General features: G+C 40.2%; 1 long non-coding RNA gene across 3 annotated transcripts in view; it reads right to left on the bottom strand.

The window, feature by feature from the left end:
* Positions 1 to 2,586: 2,586 nt before the first annotated feature.
* Positions 2,587 to 22,286, bottom strand: part of LOC120556826 — a 47,916-nt gene continuing 28,216 nt past the window's right edge. For 2 of the 3 annotated variants that reach the window (XR_005638895.1, XR_005638894.1), the window contains exons 6-8: positions 11,913 to 11,992; positions 7,156 to 7,266; positions 2,587 to 4,445 (exon numbers count right to left, since the gene is read on the bottom strand). This is a non-coding gene — a long non-coding RNA (uncharacterized LOC120556826). The remainder of the gene's footprint in view (positions 4,446 to 7,155; positions 7,267 to 11,912; positions 11,993 to 22,286) is intronic. The other variant, XR_005638896.1, reaches the window with a different exon arrangement.

The raw sequence follows: 22,286 nt of genomic DNA, 5'->3' as shown, positions 1-22,286 counted from the left end.
CACTGTAATGAAGCACCGAAATCCGCGTTGCATTTCCATCCGGTGGATATATTAGCACCAGATTTTAACATGCGCCGTTAACATGAACAGAAAATTGCTTTGCCTGTATCTTTTCACAGCCTTATACAATAAAAAAATGCAAAATGTATAAGCAACCAAACTATTGAAATTTAACATTATTCATGAAAGGAGTACTGGTAGTTTACTGGTATTTCCACGGATCTAGGACTCACCACCACTGAAATGCAGTCTGTTGAACTCCACACTGCAGGTTTACTGGGTTATTAATGGCCTTAAATGTCCTGCTGTGAGGCTCTTCTCTGCAAGCAGATGCTGAGGTAACCGTTAACTGGCCGCTTAGATGAACATTTGTGCTAGGCAGCCTCTAAAGCACCACCCTGATATCATAACACCACCTGTTCTCTCCAGATCCTAAAGAAGCAGAGTGCGTCTGACTGTCATAACCTGTTCCAACTCTCTCTCTTTTTCCAACATTTGCAACCTTCCACTTCCCTCTCTTAATTCTTAATTTCTAAGTCTTATTTCATACACTTTCTTTTACAGTAAACTAAGCAAACATATACTGTAGATCATAAACAAGAACACAGGGAAATACATGCTATGATCTGTCCTCTGAAGGGAGCAAATTACAGTTTGTTGTCAGCATTGTTGACAACAAACTGTAGTTCAATGAATTATCTATAATAAAAACACACATCACACTGCACAGAGTTACTGTAGCAGTGGTACTGACGTTACAAGCTGTTTTGGCCATCCAGTCAGTTAGTAAGGAGCACCATGATTGTTACCAGCAGCTATGTTTCAGAGGGGCGATACAAATAAATAGAGTTAAGTTATCACATTTATAAACACACTTTCTCATACAGTTTCATGTTACATTGGATGCAGTTTCTGGACTTCTATATGTTGACTAAGATGGCCATCTTTGTGGCTGTGCAAAATAGACAGTTGTCAGGTCTCAGCCAATCTAAATAGTTTGTTTAGATTAATTCAGTATTATCTTGATTCGGGACTGAGAAACAGATTTTTTATCATTATTTAGCTGTTAAGCATTACTTTTGACCTCCCTGGAATGTGTTTGGGATAACATCAAGATAGATAGATAGATACTTTATTGATCCCCAAGGGGAAATTCAAGGTCCCAGTAGCTACAGAAATCACACACAACATACACATACATCATAAACAGGATTATAAAATAACAAAAAACAAACAAATCCACATGAATAATATGGACAATAAAAGAAAAATACTAAATAAAAAATCCACATGAATGTACAAAGGAATGTATAAGCATGAGATGCTTGCAGTGACAGGGCAGGTAAGGTGCTCTATGGCAAGGTGCTCTATGAGAGTGTGTGTCATGGTGGTAGTGCAAATAAGTCCAATAGTGCAAGGAATATAGACATAGTTATATAAAAACTATACAGCAGTGCAAGGATAAAGTTTAAAAAAAGACAGCATTAAATATGGGCATTATATGGGAATAAAGTGAACAGTAGGATATACACAAATCAACAGTCAATATTAGGTTTGAATATCTGTTTTTTTTATTTTCAGAACAGATGACAGACGCTGATGTCAAACTTTGTGATTAGTTCAGTATTGACAGTCTAAACAATATTATACATTTTGCTGTGTGAAATAACATATTTATCTTCAACATTACTGTACTCCAGCCATGTCAGTATTTTTTTTCCTTGGCTATTTTCACTTTGAAAACTAGTAATTGTCTTGTGATGGATTTCAGATGTACACTGCTCACATCTACTGTAGTCATTATGCATAATGGAGAGTTACTTATAATAAAATCTCCACAGAACACAACATGTGCATTTTTAGTACATTAAGTCAAAACAGAAATCTAAAATTGAAGATTCTTTTAAGTGATAAAGATTCACTGAAGTACAGAATAACATTGTGGAGCTGCGCCATTGTTACTGTTATTCAATCCATAAGCCAAACATTATTTTTCTGTTGTTTACTCCAGTGTGGAAGGAATATTGAAGGTCACTGTGTAAAATCTGCTACAATGTGAATTCACAAGAAAACCCATCAATAGAATGTGTATCTTATATAAGGTGTTTCAAATGTAGTATCAAAGTATCATTGTATGTGCTCATTGCAAACCAGATACACTTTACCAGTCCTTCCAGAAAAATGCGTTTTTTTGTGATTGTTGCGGGCAAAAATCCTTGATTATGCGGCACGTTTTTTTTTAAAAATGCGATGGAATATGCGGGATATTTATGCAATTTTATGCGATGAAATTGCGGGAACTTGCAAAAACTGCGGTTTGATGAAAAAGAGAAAAAAAGTGATTCCCCCAACACCCTGCTTTTCGATGATGTTCACGTTGCGTAATTACGTCACTTCATAACGTTCCCATGGCAACAGGGGAAAATGGCTGCTCTTGTGTGAAGTAAACGCAACATTTTTCAACTTTCTGTTAAGATATATGTGACTTTTTTGCAACGAAAATGCGGGGATTATGAAATCATGCAAGCAATTTATGTGGCGAAAGTGCGCCATATTTGAAAAAATGCGGCCCCCGCATGAATATGCGGACTTTGGCTGATTATGCATTGAATTATGCGATCGCATAATCACGTTTTTCTGGAGGGACTGCTTTACTAACAACAAACATGCTGAATGCAAAACAGCACAAAACCTTTCACAACTAGGTTTGATTACAGTAAATAAGGTAGCACTATAAAAAAAACTACAGGGATGTAGGTAAGTTTTTGTGGGCAAACTATGAATGCATTTTCACACTCTAGATCCACAGAAAGAGTAGTCCCATGCAAAACGGCATTATCAGTTTTTGTTTAAAAGTGACTTGTGGTGCATTATCTTCCTTTCACACATACACTAGCTGTATGCATACAGTATGTGTGTTTATTTGTGTCTGTGTGGCAGCGGCCCTATCACTTGTCAGTGATAGGGCGACAGATGGGAGTGTGTCCACCTGTGTTTTTGTAAATGCAGAAATGGGGTGTGTGTGGGTGTGTATTTTGTGTTTGAAGCAGTGCAGTGAAGTGTGAGGTGACCTTTTGGGTGGTGTGGAGGTGGCATCACTGTGACAGTGTGACAGAGTGAGCCTCAGCCTTCCTGTAATGGATGAGCACTCTCAAGGTGAACACCTCTCCTTCCTCCCTTTTCTCTTCCCCCTTCATCCCACGTGTCCTCTTTTCCACCTAGACTTCCTGTGTCTTGGTTTTTGCTTTTATTTTTTCTGTTTTTGTAGTGTTGCCGTGTAAGACAAGAGCCTGTCTTATCCCATAAATGTATCACAATAGTATCAGGTAACTTTTCAAATGAACAAATTAGAAAAAAAAAGATTTTGAAAAAGAAAATCCACTCAGACGTATCATGTGATTGGTTCATTATCAGTTACACTAAACTACTATCTATCCTGTTGTATCTCATAGAGCTTATCCTGTCAATTGAATTTCTGTAGTGTTCCAATCTAGCTGACACTGCCCTTTCAAAGAGGGGATATATGATAATGATGTTGAAAAGGCACATACGAATCCCTCAGAGAGTGGAGGTGTGGATGGGGGTTTAGAGGGGGGTGTGCAATCTGTTCGTGTTATTGATCTAAGCTGAGGGGACACGCATGGCAGGTCACAGCAACATACTTGCATGATATTGATGAGTGAGCAAGCAGCCGGCCACCCACATCTCTGAGAAATGGACCCTGCTGTTCGTCCTTTAGACCGAGCAGACTGTGGGAGACTGTATTCCTCTTGCCTGGACACACAGGCAGCGGACAGTTCCAATAAATTTATGACGACCAACAGCATTCCCTAACATCAGCTCACATATGCAAAGAAACCTTTTTTATTATTCAAGTGTACAATAACGTTCACACTTGTTTACGAGTCAAGACCTCAGTCAAGTCCAAGTCAATTGCAAAAATGTGTATTCAAATTTCCAGACCAGGTCAAAAGTATCGTAGGTTGAACTGTAGTCGAGAGTAAATCTAGTCCATCTCAAAGCCAAAAACAAATTTGCATACTGTATGTGTTTATTGTGAGCTATTACGGATGTCTTTATAGGTTTAAACTAGGAATGCAGCATCTCTTGACACTGATTCCGATACCTCAAATTTCAAAATCTGTATACCTATAGATACAGATGGATTGTTGTTGTCCTAGTTTAAACATCGGCATAATTTTAAGATGCAATTATTTGGTATTGAAGCTGTACATATGCTCCAAGATTTGCCTTAAAACGTGAAAAATACCATCCATCACACTTTTAAACTAAGTTCGTCTTTGTGTGCAAATGTAAAGTAAAATGTAAGCACACACAAACACACAAAAACACACACACACACACACACACACACAAAGGAAGAAGAGGGGCATGACCTTTGTGTCCTCAATAGTAGGTGAAGTCCAAGGTGTAAACAGAGAAGCCTACATAAAAAGAGGTGGATGAGATTGAGACAAAACAAGTTTGACAATTTTTTTTTGGAGAGAAAAACAATAATAATCAACAATGTTGAGATCAAGACAACAAAATGTCTGAGCCCACCTTGTCAGTAAAGAGACATCAAGGGATTTTTGACTGAACCGACCTGGTTACTAACAAAACACAGTGAGCTCACTCAGCCCAGCTGTGTGGTTCAGCACAAAATGACCATCATGCTGTATATGCTTTATGTCACATTAGCTCCACAGCTACAACACATCCCTCAAAGCTAATTGAATATACCGTGGCTTTGCCTTAATTGTACAATATGCTACTGTAAACAAGTCTAACGAGATTAACATTTACACACACTGATATGAGATATTTGTCATACGTATGTACTCTGTAGTCGTTGATTTAATTGTCAGATCATTAAACGTTAATGACATGATTAGGGCAACACTCTAGCTGGTTTAGCACAGCACACAAGGCCTTGCCCTGAGCTGGGAAACAGCAGAGCGATTCAAAGAAGATTGCATTTGTGACAAACACCATTCCCGACTCATCCATCATGCTTGCCAAACTTAGACATTCATTATAAAGTTTGCCGATGGATGCAGCCCGTTCTGCTCGGCCATTCATTTTTTAGACCCTCTCTCTCTTTCTCTCTTTTCATCTCCATCTTTTTACCTCTCACTCTCTGTTTTGCTTTTGTGTACAGCGCGGTGTGAATGAGTTTCTCTGGTTCCTTCTCTCCTACTGTGGACTGAAAGATGCTGAGCAGCAGTGTAACAAAGGAGGCAGTGCATTAATTAAATACAGCAATTTGCTTTCCTCTCCTTTTTGTTGTGGGGACAGCACCACTAAGATTGATGAGGCACTGTCTGATACACAAGAAGCCCACTACATCTATATCTGATGCTGATTGTGATGGAACACCCATTGAATGGCCAGTATGTATTAAGATGTCAACTTTTATATTATAAACTGTGTCGGTCTGTTTATTCACATTTTATTTCATTTATTATTTTTTTTTCCCTCTATTTTGCATGCAAGCATATTTGTTTGCCAAGCAGCAGTCGCGCTAATAGCAGCTTTGCAAGCAGTGCTGTAGTGCATGTGTTTCTGAAGTCAAATCAAAAGCGAGGTTAAGGAAGAACTGGAGAAAAAAGAAATCAGTTAAAAATGTTTTGGTAAAAACACAGACAATGTCCATCTCTACAAAATCTGAACTTTGTCTTCTTTGAATACGGCTAATGTGATTCTGCTGCCTCGTGCAAACGTTCACATTATGTACAAGTGTGTCAGCATACATTAACGTAAATGTCTCTGCATGATGTCCATACATGTTTGCAGAGATGACCTGTAGTTTGTTTTAACTTTATGCATGGAGGAAAAAAAGAGTATGACATTAGAAGAGCTGGGAAGGAAAATAAGGAGAGGAGAAAATAGGACTAACTGCCATGGAAGAGCAAAAAGAGCCCTTGAGGGTCGTCTCATTATCATACAGGTCGGTATGGATTTCACATTGCGGGGCCGTAATGACCATTTAATGAAGGTTTTCATCAGCCAAATTCACATCAATTACAGCATATTATTAAATGTTTCTGTGTTGATATATGAATCCTGCTGGGATTTGCCTGAAGGCACAGAAACAATGTCCTACTGTAAGTGAAAAAGGTCCTCTTGGTGTGCAGCATAGCCCAACCAACGCTGGATTTTCAAGGCCAACAATACTCCTACGATATTTGAGAATTTTAAGTTAACACCAGGCTGAAAAGCTGTGTTTCACTGCCCTCTGTGATTGAGTTTCTCACCCAACATTGAGTGTGGTCAGAAGTAGGCCTGTAAAAATTATTATATAATTGTCTAATTTCAATTTTACATAATTGCGGTTTATTTGTTTAACCGCAATTAATTGCTGACATAAGTTAAGGTCCGGAAAACTATATAATACTGTACTTTTGTCAATTTTATGTTCATTTAAGAAATAATTACAATGTTTTTATGATAATAAAATGGCGTGGTTTATTTCAGAGACTGTGTATTTGTGTTATTATATTATCTGGGTCACATGATGATGACCAAATGACGTATCCTGGAATTCCTTCAAAACTTTCATTTGTTTGGAAAAGTAATAAATAAATAAAAGAAATTGACTGAAAGAGACAATTAAAATTGTTAATTGCAATTATTTCTGAGACAATTAATTACATACAGCAATTAATACAGCAACATTTGGAATTGTTACAGGCTTAGTCAGAAGTGCACTCTTTTACACCAGTGATGTCACAGTGTACCGACAAAAGCTGGCGTACACTTTTAACACACCGCAATGGGAAAAAGGTGCCTTAACACTTTCCTGCCTCGACCACTTTTTTTCTCTCTGCTGCACTTGTAGATGGCTGCAGCGATGTGAGAGATGTGTTGATTGGTATGCCAATGTGGTAAAAGGTTCATTGGGCTGACACGGTTACTGGGCCAAACAAAGCTAAAGTTAGCTCACTTTTGGCAAGCCCATATCACTATAGCTAAGTAAAACAGAATGATTTCATATTTTTATTTTATCTACAATTTGAATAACTTGGAGAAGTGAATGTAGACGTACAGTTTAATGATTATTTGTGCAGCCACATGCTATTTTCTATCACCCTCTAACTCACCGAAGTAACACTATAATTCCAATGTAGTCTCAGAGCTTCACTGAACACCCACCTCTGCATCAGCAGCACTGTGCCTTGCCGTTTCGTGTCTTCGTTGTATTTCTCTTCCGCCCTCTTTCACCTCTGGCCTCCCCTTGGTGCTGCAGCCTCTCGCCTCTTCACTCTAATTGATAGGAACAGACTTAGTTAAGATGTCACCCCAACACATCCACAAGCCCTCAGACATGGCGACAGCCAACCATTGACAGCCCACTCCATGCCACACATGGACTAACCGATGGTTAAATTGGTGTTGTAGGAGGGTCAGGAGTGCCTGTAGCCCTCAGGGAAAATTTGACCCTTCCTGTCACACACTTGCAAACCCGTACACACTTTTTACACTTCAGCAGGCAAAGCCCAAGCCCCACAACCCATTTACTCCCACAACAGCTTAGTTAGAAAATACAGCAAGTTGTGCACTACTGGCTTTTAAGTATGCACATAATAACATATATGCACACACCGTTCACAAGCAGCATATTGTGATTTGTAATTGCTTCTCTAAGTCTGACCCAGCTGTCATGATCAATGGGTGTGACCAGGTGATTAGACAAGAGAAGCACCCAAAGCCATTGATTAGAGACATCCATTCCATAGGATATAGATTTATGAGCCCATCCACTGCACAATGAGTCAACCCAATGGGATTTCTTGTGTAAAGGTTACAAAAGGGTAGAGAATTTTCATTTCGAACAGGATAGAAGTGACCTTTGTAAGAAACTTTGTCAGAATAGTGAGGGATGCAGTAATTGCAGAGCATGCATCTTTAAAATTCAGAGTATGGACTCCGTTGTAAGGCAGAAGGGTTAGGGTTAGGGGTCTTGATTGAAAATCAACTAATTATTTCTACTTCTATGATGAAAAATTGTCTTAAGTTAGCATTGGGTCCTCTCGTGTTTGTAAATGATTCAGGGAAACAAACCGTTACCATCACTGTTTTCACTGTACTTAACACTGGAATAAAAAGACAACAAACGTCTAACTACATTGTTGATTACTATTCTTTAAACATGTTACAAATGAATTGAAAGTCATTGTAGAAACAAAAAAATGAATTACTGTAAATGTTTCTCTCATGCATACAAATAACAAACCATTAGGTGGGATCAATACTCTACAGTTGTTATTGTTGCATTGAGCAAATCAATAGACTGTAATGTAATTGTTTTTGGTGTGGTTAGATGGTACTGCAGATGGAGGTTCATTAAAATCAGTGTGTGTGTGTGTGTGTGTGTGTGTATTTGAGTGTGTGTGCATACAGTATGTACAGTAGATGGGACAGACTCAATAGGACCGAATGGATGCAATTTTATTAGTTTTTGCAGTAGCCAGAGGACAAATTCATAAAAAATGCAAAGTTGTGTTTTTAAAGTAAGCCTAGTCTTCCAATTGAATGATATCCAGAACTTATTTAAAAAATAAATAAATGTGCTGTATATGAAACTTCCAAAGTATATTCTTTTTTTCAGTATCTAACTTTGTCCTGTACTGTATGTAACTACATAAATTAGGAAGGAAATCCAAAAACCTCATACAATAAGCGTCACATGTCATCTTCATCATAGTTTGATTACAATATAAATATTAAATGTTCTGTTCTTAACAATACCTCAGCTGTTTTGTTCACTGTTCTGATTGGACTTGATGTACCAGATTGGGATAAATGATCTTTAAGATTTAAAGAAGACGCTAAGCTGAACACCTTCAACATGCACCTTGAAAATAAAGGACTGCTCCGACTGCGCCTTGTGCACCCTGGAGGATCTCACTTATGGATTAACTTAGATGGGAGATGTGATGGAAATGCCATCTTAAGAACTCATGCTTTGTGATAGTGGTACCCCAGATCCCAATCAGGTCAGTGTGCAATTTGACAGCAGTAGGTCATACCCAGTTCAACTCTATTGGCGTTTTTCCATTACATGGTACCTGCTCAACTCGCCTCGACTCTACTCGCCTTGACTCAACGTACTGTGTCCGTTTTCCATTGCAGATTTTAGTACCGCCTCAGCGTGGTTGGTCCTCATAGCGGCGCCGCAGTAAACTGCCGTGACCTAACGCGGCACACACACAGAATGTCAAAGGTGTGTTGTTGTTGCCACAGCCAGAAGACACATTTTGTTTCAAATGAAGACTGAAGGCAGCAAAACAAAAACACAGCTGGCTAAACTATTTAAAAATGGCGGGTTTGTTCAGGACACCCCCCTCTGCCGCTTTCACGTCACCTTTTGGTATCGCCTCAGCTCGCTTTGAACCTGGACTGAGGTGGTATTAAAAAAAGTACCTGTTAGCAGGTACCAGGTACTTTTTTTCGTAATGGAAAACCAAAAAAGGTGAGTAGAGTCGAGGCGAGACGAGCAGGTACCATGTAATGGAAAAGCGCCATATGTCTCCATAGAAGACGGGCGACATAACAGTATCAGTATGATAAGACAGTGCTGCCTCAAGCGCTCCCATCCCACCAACGTCAGGGGAGGAAGTTAACACATAACACATACTCACATTCATATGCACAAACCTAAGGATAGCATCTACTGCAGTATGGTCTAGCCAACAGTGTCTTAACTCTGTTGTGAGGTGTTTGGGTTCCTGATTAAGGTAAGCATATGTGTTTACGGCGCCTGCAATATCTTTGTTTACATTGAAGGTTCAGCTAAACTTAACACCTCCAGCATGAGTTTAAATACACCTTCAGGAAGACACGAATGCCAAGGTTGGGATGGCACTACACGATAACACTTTGTGGTTAAACTGTACTGTTTTCCTAAATTCTCCTCCATCAAGTTCAATATTTCTGTGTAAGTCATCAAAGTCTCCTAAACCTTCTTCACGTATGTGAATATGAGTTGTGCTGCTCCTGAGTTTTTCAAAAACTGGAGACGTGAAGCATAAACCTTATTCATTGAGGATAGAGAAAATTAAGAAAACTAAGAGTGAACAAGGCATTATAATCCATTCAATAGTTCTGGTGGAAGGGGAGGAGGGGGTTTCATTTATCTGAAGATACACAACCAACAATATTTCACTGGATAAAAACTGGCCACATGCCTGGCCTGTTTTTCCTGTGTAAACAAAAAAGCAAGACTTAGCATCTCCCCCCCTGCTGTTCACGTGGTGATCAGCAAAAGTGTATCTCAAGAAACTTGCTGTCAGGCAGAATGGATTGTACTTAATTTCCAATAAGGTGCTTAAGAACGATCCCTAATCACGCCTTTAATTAGAATCCCTTGGTCATTAAGGGGAGATAATTCAGTGAAAAATAACTATGCTCTCTGTGGGAGCAGCAAAGCGGCAGACGGACCAACAGTCTGCCCTGTACATAGGTCAATTCCTCTCTTTTTGTGCAGAATATGTTACAGAAGGCCTAACTATGCAGGTAAAAATTAGGCTCCATTCGTCTGACCGTCCTCCTGTTAAAGGAGCGGCAGAGACTGTAAACCTTTGACCCAACAAAAAGGACAATAAACCATATAAACATATCTCATGACCTTGTGTAGACTTAAAGTGATGGTTCGGAGTAATTTCACCCTAGGGTCCTTTGCAGCATGACCTCGAGCCAACACCCCTTTTTCACAGTGCGTTTTTACCCGGTCTAACATTGGAGAGTTAGCGTGAGTAGCGTTAGCACGCTGAATAGCTTAGCGCGGGCTAATGGATCCGGTCTCTTAACATTACCCCACTAATAATGCCCGAAATGATACCAAAGGTCTACACTAGTATATATAGGTTATGCACTCATAAAACGATGGATTGTAAAGTTTGTAAGTACACCAGAAGGTTATGTAAATAACACTTGCCTGCTGGCTTCTGCTCTCTGCTGTTGTTGTTGCTGCTGTGAGACGAGTGCTTAGGGACATCTACAAATTACAACACGAAAGAGATGCAACAAAAATATTTTTAATTTAACTTATTTTTTAAAGTAAGTGCTGTAGTATAACTAGCAGGAGACAAGTAATAATTGAGGTAAGTTTGGAGACATTACCTTATTTAATCATTAAATTAATAAATATTTTTGTTGCATTCTTTTCGTGTTGTAATTTGTAGATGTCCCAAGCACTCTTACTGTCCGGTAGTAACAGCAGCAGCAGCAGCAGAGAGCAGAAGCCAGCAGGCAAGTGTTATTTACATAAACTTCTGGTGTACTTACAAATTTTACAATCCATCGTTTTATGAGAGCATAACCTATTTGTACTACTGTAGACGTTTGGTATCATTTCGGGCATTATTAGTGGGGTAATGTTAAGAGACACTTCGGATCCATTAGCCTCTGCGCTAAGCTATTCAGCTGATAACGCTACGCTACGCTAACGCTAACGCTCCCAATGTTCGACCCAGGTGAAAAAAGCTTCTGGGGGGGGTGTTTGGCTCGAGGTCATGGTGCAAAGGACCCTAGGGTGAAATTACTCCGAACCATCACTTTAAGGACCACTATTTTCTCAATCAGCTTCTAATGAGCAATTGAATCTTACATTAAGATGCAATTTGCCAAAGCTGGATTTCTGTATTGTATTGTTTTGTTATATCTGTGTTCTTCTCACTGATGTAAAGTAGGCAGGAATCAGTAGGAAAAAAAGTGATTTCATGTAGGCCTATTTCTGCGCACTCATAAGGATTTAGCAATATTTGGATCAAAATTTGACAAAGGTGGACGGTTCGTGAATCAAATCTGATCAAGGCCATTTGTGTAACTAAAATGACTCTTTGATAGTGTCACTCTGCAGTGTGGGCATGTGTATGCAATTGCAGTTTGGCTGGCTGTTTGGGGCTTACCTCAAGTTAGCATTGGTGGTTCAAGCCCAGGCTGACTGCAACTGGTCAGCCTAGTTCATCAAAAAGGTTGAGGTTGGGGTCTAAAAAGAAACAAATATGCAGTTAGTCGGTTTAACAGTTCTCACCTAAAGAAAAGTATAAAAACAGGCATGGGTTCTCTCTCTCACACACTCACACACAACTCCAGTGCTGCTACACATGAGCACAGAATACACCTAGGTCTCTGAGTTAACTGAAAAGCCTCTACCAGCCAGGCAAAATAAAGAAGAAAGTTTATATCGTAAACCTACAACTCAAGGACTGCTGATTATACTAAACATGCCCTTTGGGAGATAACATGGCTGTCTCTTTTTTAAAAGAGGGTGTGACTACACAAAATGATTTTTCTTTGTCCAAATAAAAGTGGAAAAGTTTACTTTGTTTTTTTAGGTCCACATTATCCAATTACATGCTGTAAACCAAGGATACTCAACTTGCTTTGGTCAGGGGCCACTTTTGCAAAATGACAGGCGGCCAGGTGATAGGTTGGATATTTCAGCCTACATGTTTCAAATGAATCATCACCCGATATCACCAGGGGCCAGTTAACAGGGGTGTCCGACTGGGGGGGGGGGCAGGGGATGGGACTGAGTACCCAGGGCTCTCATGTGAGGAGGGCCCAAAAAGATGCTAGAATGAATAGCTGTAGATTTGGGGAGGGGCCCATAGAGAATGCGTGCTACGCCCCTGCCAATTAATAAAACAAATAAAGGGAAATTTGTCTGTCCATTTTTCATTGAACTGCCTGTTTTTAACCTTTCAATGTTAGCTGTCCTCCCCTGGCACTTCTTTCTTTTCACTGTCTTTTTTAAATTTCACTGCGGCACCTTATTTACACAACAAAATTATTTACAAAAAATGTTTTCCAGTGTGAATCAATTTATTTTCAGTGTAAATTAGCAAAGGGTCGGCAGGACACCCAGCATTTGGTCTGAGGGCTGTAAGTTGAGTGTCACCACTGTAAACCATGACTTGGGAACAAAAGTCACATGAACACAAAAAAAAAATATGTCTTACGTTTTAGTAACCTGCTGAACCACCAGCTCAGGGACTTTGGCAGCATGGGAATCCCGACTGCAGTGGGAGGTTGTGTAGTATTCCAACAATTTCCTGCACGCCATAAAAATAAATGTCATAGCCTAGTGGATTTACTAGTGGTAATCGGCCTAGAAGAATGTGTGGAACAATCCATGGATGTGTGTGTGTGTGTGTCTCCTTAGTGTTATTTTTTGTTACTTATGATCTCTATCACTCGTGTGCCAATTTTTTTGTACGTGTTTGTCTTATTTGTGTGCCCGAGATTCAATCTGTGCATGTGTGTGTGTGTGTGTGCATACAGTATGTGGATATATAGTGGCGTTTGATTAACAGTCTCCTGACCATTTCATTACAGTAATCAGGTCTGGGATCGGCAGTGGTGGCAGGATGACTGAGAACTTTGGGCCTCGCCTCATTAACTCCCTGTGACCAACGAACGACACCCTCGCGACAAATTGGAATTGCCTCAGCACCCTGACTCAGACTCTTCTGCAGTGAGTCCAGTAAAAGGAAAGATAATATCCCTTTCCCTCTAATCTTCTGTCTCACATTCATACCTGAGATCATATTCCAAGTAACCTGTCTCCTTTTCCCTAGAAAGCCTTATGTTCATTTTTAACATTGACAACACAGATGTACAGTACTATTAAAAATAGTCAGAAATATATTTATCAAAACTCAATCCCAGTACAGGTACAATGATTTGCAGTCCTTCTCTAGTACGACACGTTTTATTAGCGTTTAGTAGCATTGTAAACTGACCCCTTTTCTTTTATCTTCAATCCTATTCCACACTATTCAGTCCTTCCAGAAAAATGCAGAGTTTTTTTGTGATTGTTGTGGGCAATAATTGTTGATTATGCGGCATGTTTTCTTAAAAAATGTGATGGAATATGCGGGATATTTATGCAATTTTATGCAATGAAATTGCGGGAACTTGCAAAAACTGCGGTTTGATGAAAAAGAGAAAAAAAAGTGATTCCCCCAACACCCTGCTTTTCGATGATGTTCACATCGCGTAATTAACGTTCCCATGGCAACAGGGGAAAATGGCTGCTCTTGTGTGAAGTAAACGCAACATTTTTCAACTTTCTGCTAAGATATGTGACTTTTTTGCAACGAAAATGCGGGGATTATGAAATCATGCAAGCCCTGCATATTTTGCACGGAAATCGGCAATTTATGTGGCGAAAGTGTGCCGTATTTGAAAAAATGCGGCCCCTACATAAATATGCAGACTTTGGCTGATTATGCATTGAATTATGCAATCGCATAATCACGTTTTTCTGGAGGGACTGACTATTAAAGCTATAGTGCATCGTTTCTGTCTACCCCATGAGGAATTCTAAGTAATGACAACAAAACTGTCGGCGCATGCACATGATACAAGCCTTCCATGATTGCGTAACACCCCCACCCCTCCTCTACGCAGTTGCTTGTAACCATAGACAGTATATAAGAATGGACCAAGAGACTCTGGACGGAGACCAGTGAAGGATATTAGAAGCACTTTTCCGGTGAGCGCTGAGCGTTACTGCGCAGCCTCCAACTGAGAGAGACGAAGTAAATGTGACGTGAACAACCTGTCTGAAAGTTGTAAGTCTTCTGGTAGCTGTGCCAAGAGAAATCTCAATCATTCCCAATCTTGCAGAGACGGAGAGTGTAGGTATATGTAAGGAGATAACATGGGCACAGGCTAATTATTGCTAACTAAAATGCTAGTTAACGTTAGTTATTAAACTTAAACATCTCATGTAAGTCCAAACTGCCTGCAAGCTTCTCCTGTACTATACGGTAATTCCTCTACTATGTGACACAATCGTTAGCCTATTTCTACAAAAAAGTCTGCTACGGAGCCATAACGTAAGGTACAAGGTAATGGAGCCTTTTATACATTGTTGTGTTTCTTCAGAAATACAATGGACATAAAACAATGGACAAATAGAGTCTTTAAACGCTTCAGATGTAAAGTTATTCGCTGTCAAAGTGACGTCAAAATGAATGGCAGTCAATGGAATGCTAACAGAGGTGATATTGTTGTAGCATCAAAATGGCGCCATAGGGGATTCGAGTTCTGAAGCGAAGCTTACCCCCTTGCTTGTAACCAAGGAGGACACAAAGGATTAAAAAAACATGGACTCTTCAGAAGAGGTAGTTATCTTTCTAAACACAGCCATACTGAGAAATACAGAGAGAGTTGTGCGGACTTCATTAGCTTTATATTAGCTTGTTTGGCAATGGCTTGAATGTAACGGACGTTCAACAATATAAAAAAGTTATGATCTAAAGCTTTAACCCAAATTTCACTTTTACTTTGTCTCTGCTCCTTTGATTATTGTTTTCTATTCATCTTCTCATATGTCAGGTACAAAATAAATTATGTTCTTTACTTATATTATTTCCTTTAGCATGAATGGTCTCCTGCCTCAAATAACCCAGTGACAGTTATTTTGACTAGAAAGTATGAAAATAAATACTCAGTTAAATACACTGCATACTGTAGCTGCTATTGCTTAACAATTGCCTGGACATGTGGTTTTAAACTCTTTAGGCATCACTAACTCCCAATTGTACATTTGAAGTCAGATACTTTCCTAAAGCTTGTACCCCTGTTTACTGCAATTTGCATTTTAAGACATCTAGCTAGTGCCCACGCTTAAATAATGACCTGCTGTCATCTCCATGCCCTCTGTATCCCCCTCTTAATCAGCCCCCTCCCTGTGCAGTCATACAATTTAATTAGCCACCCACCAATGTTATTATTAAAACTAATTGCAAACATCCCAACCAGACTGATCACATCCTGATGCTCAATTTATTTTGCTTTGGTGAAACCGGTAGCTTTACAGTCAATAGATTTTCAAAATAAATATTTTGCTGTAATGTATTGTAAAGCCACATCACTCAGTGCTGGTTTGATGAGATCTGGGGGACATTATGTAAACTGGCCCCTTTGTAATTTGTAATTCAACAATAATTAAATGAAAAAAAAAACTCATCATCACAACTAGCATCCAGAGTCGGCAGAGCAGGGGGCCTCTTAACCACGACCCTTCAATGTTAAGATCCTGGCTCTCCGTCCCTCTGTTGGAGCTAAATGACCTCCATATTTCCCTGTGTAGCTGACACTAATGGAAAAGGCGCTGTGTCACACAGCTCACCGCCCTGTCTGCCTGAATTCACTGATGCTCAACCTACTGGATTTCTCTTTTTCTGCGCTGACCACAAGTTGTGGAGCAAAACTTCAATAACCCGCTGGGCTAATGCAATTAGTAGTCAACAACCATATCACTTACACAAGCAATGAGTGCTGCCCAGAGGAAGAGAACGCTGTTCGGGTCTATGCGTGATAAACAATGAGGTCTTCATAAAAGGGGCATAGGAAAGGAGGGGTGGAAGGAGTAATGCTCCTGTATGATACAGCCTTGGTGTTATCAAGTCATCAGTGTGAGGTTGAGGGTGAGAAGGAGAGAGAAAAAAAGGTGAACTGTGTGCTATCATGGGATAGGATGTTATCTCAGAGGAATTTTGTCAGTTTTGCCCTTACTACTGTATCACCGCTCTATCTCTGATGAATACTCCATAGTTGCAGTGTTCACACTGCGAGAGATATGGCACCTGTAAAAGTATTTTTTCCTGCAGCGCAAACATAACAGGTAGATAAAGAGCTCAGAAATCTAATGGTTTTCCCAATGTTTCAGAAAGAATTATGGCCTTTTTTGTTTTGCATATAGATTCACCAATGGCTACACTACATATACTGTATGTTTTTGCATATTTAATTGAGTATGGAGCTGTGAAAATAAGTAAACGTGTTTGTTTTTAAGTCAGACACCATAAAACATAAAGGTTTCTACATTTGCAAGGATTTCAAAGCAATTTGTGTTGCTTAGACCACAAAATATTAAACAATCATTATACTATACACATAGGACAGGTGTACATTTATGCAATACTTGATATGACATTTTTCAATAGTTCAGTGCATCTTGAAATGTTATATAGGTAAAGTGTTTATCAGCACCCGAAATGTACATTTTGGAATATGTTGGTAAAGATTATGTCTAATTAAACTATTAAATGAAAATAATAGCTTGTTTATTTTTGGTGAGTGACACAGGCTGAGTATCCAGGTGTCCGTTTCAGGACGGAGGTTAAAGGTCCCATGGCATGAAAATTTCACTTTATGAGGTTTTTTAACATTAATATGCATTCCCCCAGCTTGCCTATGGTCCCCCAGTGGCTAGAAATGGTGATAGGTGTAAACCGAGCCCTGGGTATCCTGCTCTGCCTTTAAGAAAATGAAAGCTCAGATGGGCTGATCTGGAATCTTGCTCCTTATGAGGTCATAAGGAGCAAGGTTACCTCCCCTTTCTCTGCTTTGCCCGCCCAGAGAATTTGGCCAACCCAAGAGAGACATCATGGCTTTCAAACAAGCAAAGCAAACCCCCACCCTCCACCTTGCCCCCCCCTCTCCTCCTCAATAGCTACAGACACAGAAATGGCACATACTAAGGAAAGCTCATTGTGGGACTGGCTCTAGTGGCTGCAATTCTGCACCAATGCTGAATTTCGCAAAAGAGACTTCAGATGCAGTATTAGGGGACCACTAAGGTCTGTATAAAAGCATCCAAAGAGCACCATGTCATGGGACCTTTAAACAAACTGAGTCTAACCCAGCGCCGGCCCGAGCCTTTTGGGGGCCCTAAGCAGAATTTGATTTGGGGGCCCCCCCTCCCACCACGCGGAGTCACCTGTGCTTGACGATTATTGACACAAATGTCACGCTATAATGTTACATTATAAATTAATACAGTGAGGTTATGTATTAATACAGTGACAGAGTATGAACTACTGTCCCCCTGGGCACAGATGCATAAGGACCCTCCCCCCCTACTCTATTTGTGCAAAAGTGGGTGCAAACCGTGAGGAGTAGGGGGGTCTGGGGGTGCTCCCACAGAAAATTTTGAATGTGATAGATGTGATTTCCTGTATTCTGGTGCATTTTTGGGATGGTCAGCTTGAGAAGGGGAATACCTAAATTTGTTCAGATTCATAGCCTTTTGCTTTTTGACTTAATAAGGTAGTGACTTCACACAACTACTTGGGCTTCAGGGCCAAACAACACGTTCAATCCCACAGGGCTTCATGTTCTCTAATTATCCTGATAGGGATGCATATTTAGATTTTTTGTCCTGACCGATAGCCCGCCCATGTTAACCGCTTATTAACCGTTAACAATCAGCCGACTAAGTCCAAGTCCACCCTTCTGGGAGAGTTAGCAACCACATCAATTAGTTTAGCTGCATGGTTGTCAGCTGTGGGTTTGCCAGACATACACTGTGTTAGTAGGAAGTAGGGCTGGGCGATATGCCCTCAAAAAAAATCCCTGATTTTTTTCACAAAAAATCTGATTCATGATTTAAATCGATTCTTCCCCCCTACTTAAAATCAATCTGCAGATGACAAATAAATGACAAGATCACACACACACACACACACACACACACACACACGGGACATGTATACCATTATGATTATTCATGCCAATTTTATGCAAATTCATTTGAGTGTTTTCCCAACAATTGTACTGGGGGGGGGGGGCGCCCTCCGTAAAAGAATGACAAAATGATATCATGCTATATATTCAAAAATTATATAATTATGCTATCAACAACTAAACGGATGTGTGAGATAAAGCTGTTTTCACACATACAGGTAATTCACTTCTCGTTCCTCAGTAAAAGTTCAATTCATTTTGACTTTAGTTGTTTAGTAGTTTGACTTGCTCCTGTTTTCACCTGTTGCTGAGTAACGTACATTAACATGCCATGGTCTCATGAGTGTAGCATACCTGTAGCAAGCTCCTTCGTAGTAACTAGCGGTAAAAAAACAAAAAAACATTGAAGAGGAGCTCCGTGCTATAAAGCGGCGATTGCTAGTTGTTTAAGCCGCTACAGACCTCCGTCACAGCTCGGTTGTATCAGCGGCTTAATGGTGCGTTCTAGTAGATGTGTTGAGCTGCAACCGAGTTCCTCAACACCGGGTCTCAACAGCTGACGGTGCTCCATGGTGCTCCGTCCAATACTCGCTCCGTCAGGTCAGCGGTAGTTCGTGGTTCAATTATTCGAGAATAGGTGACTTTGAGCCGGGTAAAGAGCACCATGTGCTGCCGGTCATTTCGGTGGAGATTACGGTTAAGTAAGTAATGAAACGACTAGTTAAGAAAATAACTAATATTAGCCGCTGTCGCTGCCATGTTGTTTGTGTATCTCCAAGGCAAACGCGCGGGGGGAGGCCTGGGCCCATTCTGAACTACGGGAGCCCAGATGGGACCGTCGGCGAATGTTAAGGAGACAAAACAACACTCGATTGGGGGCCCCCTGGTGGCCTGGGGGCCCCAAGCAGCCGCTTAGTTCACTTATACCTCGGGCCGGCGCTGGTCTAACCCTGAACTCTGAGTTGATTACCCTGAGATGGGAAACTCTGAATTTTCAGTTCCAGAACAGCTGATTTGAGTTGGTTCAATCAAGTCGGTGTCGGTTCACTCAGAGTTAAGCGCGTGCACCACCACTATAAAAAGGCAGCATGAATGGAGCCATGATACTACGATTTACCATGGCAACAACCACAAACAAACTGGTCGGCAGAAATACTCATGCGCACATACAGCGAGTCTGAACATATATTTCGTTAAAAAAGCAACACAGCTGCTGCTGCAAAAGAGCGAGAATTTGTGCGGGAGAAAAATGCTGCTAGAGTTTATGTGTAAGTTCCACTATAATATATTCATTTCATATTTAATCACCTAATATTACTGGTGAAATGGTATTGAACCTATAAAACCTATAAATTTCATTTAGGTGCAATCCTGCAGGCGAAAAAAGTCCTAGGCCTACTAATCCCATTCTGAGGTTGCAGCACCATCATTAACAGAATTATAATTCATACTTTTATTTCAAAGGGTTTACATCATTCACCTGCAATCCTGTGGAACTCCTTTTTAATAGCTCTCACTGGTTTGTGTCCAGGGAACACTACAAAAATGTTTAAAAAACGTTTCAGAGCGAGTCACACTCTTCTGACCGCCCTGCATACAGTGGCTTTACTAATATTCTCCGCATCACCAATGTTATGAAGAAAACTTCCGTTTGCAAAAAAAACTTAATGTGACACAAAGAATCTGCTGGGATGTACTGTAAGAGCATGTCCATGATGGGTGACGTTAGTAATATGAAGACGGATAAGGTTATATAAACCTACATATCTGATGGACTGTGAAGAAAAACGATATAGCTGAAATAGGTAGTTATCTTGAAATGAAAATGCATCTATAGTTGGGCCCTCAATATCATCTACCGACGTATGTTTTAACTCCCTACGAAGTAATACAGCTTCTTCATTGACGGGATTGTCGACAAAAGGAAATACCATGTTTTGAGAAAAAAAACATTTTATAGTCTGCCTAACACAGTTAATAAACCAACACTGTTTTTTTATTCATGCAGGTCAGAGGGAGGAGACTGAGACAAACTCAAGGTTTCTTGAAGAAAACCTGCTCCCGACCAGGTTAGGTTCACAGGCTCAGTTAGTTAGGTTAAGTTACCTCTCTTTCTAAACGGGCTGGAGTTACCCCTCTCCCTCAGGTTTGATTAACCACCCTTTCTGATACAAAAAACCCAGAGTTTCCCTCATCTCAGGGTTAACAAACTCAGAGTTTTTACTAAACCTGCTTTCTGAAACGGACCTCACTGAAGCACTTAAAGGTTCTCTAAGTGATGTGACACGTTTTTTAGGCTACAACATTTTTTGTCACATACAGCAAACATCTCCTCACTATCCGCTAGCTGCCTGTCCCCTGAACACACTGTTAAAAAACGCGGTCTCTGAAAACAGCCCAGGCTCCACAAACAGCAACAAAAACAAACTGTGCCAACCTGCCCCACGAACCATAACAAACAGTGTTCCAGCCAATAACAGACAAGAAGGAGCTGGTTGAGCCATCACTGCAGCAGCATTAGCACGTAGGCTACTTCCACAATGCGTATTCATGACTCAACCAACTCCTTCTTGTCAGTTATTGACTGGAACACTGTTTGTTATGGTTCGTTGTGCAGGGGCCTGTTGCAAAAAAGTAGAATGAAGAAATCCAGGATAACTGAAAAAGCACAGCTTCACTTACTGTGGTCTACTCATCTACTTAATCGGTTGCACGTTTGCCAAGCCAGGATGAGAAGGTGAAGCTATGTCAAGCCAGGTGTACATAGCTGGGATAAGGGCACGTCCACGGCTTTCTTAAATAGACCACGGTATCGATCACAGATTTACTGATGCAGAAATGGAGAAGACGAGTGTGGCATATGTTTCACCCGCTGAGCAGCAGCTTTTAATGGAAAATTACGAGGAGGTGAAACATATAATATGCAAAAAGGGAACTACGGCTGTTGTTATCAGACAGAGAGAAAAAAGCCCAACAAACATTAGGGGACCGACTGAATGTGTAAGGATTTAAAAAGATCTACTTAGAGCCTACTAGTCACTCCACATTTTTACAACGTTGTACACTCTGTTTTAATTGCTTTTCATATGCTTGTTTTATGTGTTGGTTTTATTGCTGTATCTGTTTTTATGTGCTAAATGTGCTGGTTTTACTGTAAAGTCTCTTTGAGTAGCCTGTAAAGCACTATATAAATAAAATGTATTATTATTTAGCTTACTTTGCCTTAAAAGTGAGCAGAGGGAATTCTTGTTCCTCGGGAAATTTACCCTAAGGACTAGGCTTAATTTCTTAACTAGAAAAATAAGTGACTTCAATACACACTGTAAGCATATCTTTAAAATAATATAGTCTATTATTCATGTTTTTTTCTCACTCCCAAGCTTCAAGATGCGTAACAGCACCAACATAAAAAGATTAAGAAGCTTTGTGGCATTCCAACACATTCTCACTCCCATCTCGTAAAATACGGACATTTGGTCAGGTGCCATTGTCGTCGTTATTGACGCTAAAAGTCTCCTTTAGAGTCCGCTGCACGGTGTGGGAGGATCCCCCTGCCTCCCCCCACTTTTCCACGTTGCACGGGGCAAATTTTTTTTTCAAAGCAGCGGAGGAAAAGCCCATTTCCTCCGCATTGTCCCACTTTATCTCCGGTGCCAGTGCAACCCTTTCTTACCATCCAAACAACTGCAATAGTAGGATTTAAATCAAACTTGTGACAGCAATAGTGACAAGTAATGCACGGTAATAAAAATAAAGCAGAACACATTCAGAAGACAATGGAATAACTGTTAAACATG

This window comes from Perca fluviatilis, chromosome 4 (assembly GCF_010015445.1).
Source record: "Perca fluviatilis chromosome 4, GENO_Pfluv_1.0, whole genome shotgun sequence".
NCBI classification, from domain to species: Eukaryota; Metazoa; Chordata; class Actinopteri; order Perciformes; family Percidae; genus Perca; species Perca fluviatilis.
This window is presented reverse-complemented; position numbering and strand designations above follow the sequence as displayed.